The sequence below is a fragment of the Giraffa tippelskirchi genome, chromosome 1 (genome assembly GCF_054371585.1).
Source record: "Giraffa tippelskirchi isolate mGirTip1 chromosome 1, T2T-mGirTip1v1.2.pri, whole genome shotgun sequence".
Taxonomy (NCBI): domain Eukaryota; kingdom Metazoa; phylum Chordata; class Mammalia; order Artiodactyla; family Giraffidae; genus Giraffa; species Giraffa tippelskirchi.
The window spans coordinates 157,554,444-157,559,332 of NC_137275.1; the positions used below are offsets into that span (position 1 = coordinate 157,554,444).

Below are 4,889 nucleotides of genomic sequence, written 5' to 3' on the forward strand. Positions count from 1 at the left end.
ATATTTATGATTTTAGCTAGGTTATTATGAAGTGAGGATTTAAATTTTGTGTGTGTATGTCATATATATCCTCTGGAAAGCACTCTTTCGGCAAATTCAGCTTAAATTTCCTATCAGCAACTGACAGGAAATGTTTCCTCTCCGTTTCTGACTTCTTATAGTCCGATTCTGTTGCATCTTAGTTCTTGAGATAAGCTTGTCTGAAGTAAAAATTTCTGAACTGTGTCTGTACTTATTTTCCCAAACCATGTGTTGTTGTTGTTTAGTTGCTAAGTCATGTCTGACTCTTTTGTGACCCCATGGACTGTAGCCTTCCAGGCTTCTCTGTTCTTGGATTTCCCAAGCAAGAATACTGGAGTGGGTTGCCATTTCCTCCTCCAAGGGATCTTCCTGACCCAAGGATCAAACTCACATCTCCTGCATTGGCAGGAGGATTCTTTACTACTGAGCCACCAGGGAAGCCCCAATCCATGTGTAGGCAAGTGCTGAAAAAGAGATAAACAGGAAACTAAAATTTGTTAAGTGCCTACTAAGTGTCAAGTACATACATACATACATATTATCATTTAATCTATATAATATCTCTATGAGGAATCTTGCCATCTCTATTTTACAGATAAGGAAACTGAGGCATGTTTAAGTTAGGTTACTTACCCAAAACACTGTACCTCGGTGAAAGAGCCAGGTTTAAACACAGGTCTGTCTGACTGCAGTACACCTTGCTGATTCTAAGTCCAACTCTTTGCAACCCCATGAACTGCGCCACGCCAGGCTTCCCTGTCCTTCGCTATCTCACTGAGTTTGCTCAAGCTCATGTCCATTGAGTGAATGACGCCATCCAACCATTTCATCCTCTGTAGACCCCTTCTCCTCTTGCCCTCAATCTTTCCCAGCAACAAGGTCTTTTCTAATGAGTTAGCTTTTCGCATCAGGTGGCCAAAGTATTGGAGCTTCAGCTTCAGCATCAGTCCTTCCAATGAATATTAGGGACTGATTTCCTTTAGGATTGACTGGTTTGATCTCCTTGCAGTCCAAGGGACTCTCAAGGGTCTTCTCCAGCACCACAGTTCAAAAGCAGCAGTTTTTTGGCCCTCAGCCTTCTTTATGGTCCAACTCTCACAACCATACATGACTACTGGAAAATCCATAACTTTGACTAGATGGACCTTTGTCGGCAAAGTGATGTCTCTGCTTTTTAATACACTGTCTAGGTTTGTCATAGCTTTTCTTCCAAGGAGCAAGCGTCTTTTAATTTCATGGCTGCAGTTACCATCTGCAGTGATTTTGGAGACCAAAAAAATAAAATTAGTCACTGTTTCCACTTTTCCCCCATCTATTTACCATGAAGTGATGGGACCAGATGCCATGATCTTAGTTTTTTGAATGTTGTTTTAAGCTAGCTTTTTCACTATTGTCTTTCACCTTCATCAAGAGGCTCTTTAGTCCCTCCTCACTTTCTGCCATTAGTGTGGTATCAGTTGCATATCTGAGGTTGTTGATATTTCTCCCAGCAACCTTGATTCCAGCTTATGCTTCATTCAGCCCAGCATTTCGCATGATGTACTCTGCATATAGGGGCCTCCCTGATAACTCAGTTGGTAAAGAATCCACTTGCAATGCAGGAGACCCTGGTTAGACTCCTGGGTCAGGAATATCTGCTGAAGAAGGAATAGTATTCCTAAGAATACTCCAGTATTCTTAGGCTTCCCTTGTGGCTCAGCTGGTAAAGAATCTGCTTGCAATGTGAGAGACCTGGGTTTGATCCCTGGGTTGTGAGGATCCCCTGGAGAAGGGAAAGGCTACCCACTCCAGCCCAGCATTTTGAATGATGTACTCTGCATATAAGTTAAATAAGCAAGGTGACAATATATAGCTTTGACAACTCTTTTCTCAATTTGGAACCAGTCCATTGTTCCATGTCTGATTCTAACTGTTGCTTCTTGACCTGTATACAGGTTTCTCAGGAAGCAAGTAAGGTGGTCTGGTATTCTCATCTCTTTAAGAATTTTCCACAGTTTGTTGCAATTCACACAGTCAAAGTCTTTAGCATAGTCAATGAAGGAGATGTTTGTTTGGAATTCCCTTGCTTTTTCTGTAATCCAGTGGGTATTGGAAATTTGCTCCCTGGTTCCTCTGCCTTTTCTAAATCCAGCTTCTACATCTAGAAGCTCTCAGTTCATGTATCACTGAAATCTAGCTTGAAGGATTTTGAGCATTACCTTGCTAGTATGTGAGATGAGGGTAATTGTGTGGTAGTTTGAATCTTCTTCAGGATTGCCCTTCTTTGGAATTGGAATGAAAACTTACCGTTTCCAGTCCTGTGGCCACTGCTGAGTTTTCCAAATTTGCTGGCATATTGAGAGCAGCACTTTCACAGCATCATCTTTTAGGATTTGAAATAGCTCAGCTGGAATTCCATTACCTGAACTAGCTTTGTTCATAATAATACTTCCTAAGGCCCACTTGACTTCACATTCCAGGATATCTGACTCTAGGGGAGTGACCACACCATCATGGTTATCTGGGTCATTAAGAACTATATTATATAGTTCTTCTGTGTGTTTTTGCCACCTCTTCTTAATCTCTTATGCTTCTGTTAGATCCTTGCCATTTCTGTCCTTTATAGTGCCCATCTTTGCATGAAAAGTTCCCTTGGTATCTCTAATTTTCTTAAAGAAATCTCTAGTCTTTCCCATTATACTGTTTTCTTCTATTTCTTTGCATTGTTCACTTAAGAAGGCTTTCTTATCTCTCCTTGCTATTCTCTCTAACTCTGCATTCAGTTGGGTATATATTTTCCTTTGTCCTTTGCCTTTCACTTCTCTTCTTTTCTCAACTATTTGTAAGACCTCCTCAGACAATCACTTTGCCTTCTTCCATTTCTTTTTCTTGGGGATGGTTTTAGTCATCCCTTCCTGTACAATTTTGTAAACCTCCGTCCATAGTTCTTCAGGCATTCTGTCTACCAGACTTAGTCCCTTGAATCTATCTGTCACCTCTACTGTATGACATAAGGGATTTGATTTAGGTCATACCTCAGTGGCCTCATGGTTTTTCCTACTTTCTTCAGTATAAGTCGAAATTTTACAGTAAGGAGCTCATGGTCTGAGCCACAGTCAGCTCCTGGTCTTGTTTTTGCTGACTGTATACAGCTTCTCCATCTTTGGCTACAAAGAATAGAATCAATCTGATTTTGATATTGACCATCTGGTGATGTCCATGTGTAGGGTCATTTCTTGTGTTGTTGGAAGAGGATGTTTGCTATAACCAGTGTGTTCTCTTGGCAAAACTCTGTTAGCATTTGATCTGCTTCATTTTGTACTCCAAGGCCAAACCTATCTGTTACTCCAGGTATCTCTTGACTTCCTAATTTTGCATTCCAGTCCCCTGTGATGAAAAGGACATATTTCTTTGGTGTTAGTTCTAGGAGGTCTTGTGATTCTTTGTAGAATCGTTCTACTTCAGCTTCGACATTAGTGCTTGGGACATAGATTTGGATTCGGCGGGCGTCAGTGGCCATAGGATCCAGGAGCAGCTCTGGGAGCTTGTCCAGTGGGTCCGGTGAGGCTGGATGACTCACAGGATTGGCACCGGCTGCTGTCTCATCCCTGCTCCTGGCTGAGCTGTGCGTTCTGGGCTTCTGTGTGAGTTGGCTCTGGTGTCTCCACCCCCAAGATGCTCTGGACGCCGGCAGTGCTGTGCCTGGGTGTGGCTGCTTGGTGCGGGCAGACTCTGGGGGCAGCTGCGGGCCAGCTGGATGGCGGCAATTTTCTGGACGACAAACAATAGCTCAACACGGTGTCCCAGTACAACCAAGAGGCCAGACAGTGGAACCGCTTCGGAGACGATGATTATTTCTGCACTTGGAGTCCAGGAAAGACTTCTATCAGGCTAAAGGATGAAATGTAGTCGCCGAGAAGTGTGCATCGTTCAAGGTTCTCAGACCGTGGTCTGCGTTGATAATCGGAGGCTCATGCACAGTATAAAAGATCTGGAAGTTGGGCATAAGCCCTGGAAGGGGCCCCCTCCATCCACCTGCAAGCAGTGCTGTGGGCTATCTGCCAGAACCGTCTGTGGTTCAGATGGGCAAACCTATTCTTCTTAATGCAAGCTAGAATACCAAGCATGTGTCTTAGGAAAACAGATCTCAGTAAGTGTGAAGGTCGTTGCCCATGTCCCTCAGATACAACCATGAGCTGAAGCAGGAATATGAAGAGAGAGTCCACTTACAAGGGCAGCCAATGTAGAGGAGAGGCCTGTGTGCCCTCCGCTCCTGGGTGCCATCAAACATCTCCTCCAGCCTTTCTCGGCTCCCCTTCTGGGGGGACTCCAGCAGGGACTTTGCCTTGGCTCCCTGGCAGCACGTTGACTAAAATTCAATGGCCAGTGAAGGTTTATACACTCAAGGAGGACCAGCAGTGGGACAATCAGGCATGTCATCCAGCTATGTGGAGCGACTGAAGGGCCTGTCCTCCTAGGCAGGGTTTGACAAAGTGTGGTCCACTGGAGAAGGGAATGGCAAACCACTCTAATATTCTTGCCTGGAGAACTCCAGATACAGTATGAAAAGGCAAAAAAAAAAAAAAAAAAAAAATTGATACCAGGAGATGAGCCACCCAGGGAGGAAGGTGTCCAATATGCTACTGGAGAAGAGCTGAGAAATAGCTCCAGAAGGAATGTAGAAGCTGAGCCAAAGCGGAAATGACTCCAAGTTATGGTTGTGTCTGGTGGTGAAAGTAAAGTCCAATGCTGTAAAGAGCAATACTGCATAGGAACCTGGAATGTAAGGTCCGTGAATCAAGGTAAATTGGGTGTGGTCAAACAGGAGACAGCAAGAGTGAACATCAAATTTTAGGAATCAGTGAACTAAAATGGACAGGAATGGGCGA

General features: G+C 43.9%; 1 pseudogene; it reads left to right on the forward strand.

The window, feature by feature from the left end:
• The first annotated feature begins 3,675 nt into the window (after window positions 1-3,675).
• On the forward strand, window positions 3,676-4,461 carry LOC145516291 (testican-3-like; annotated as a pseudogene).
• Window positions 4,462-4,889: the final 428 nt, after the last annotated feature.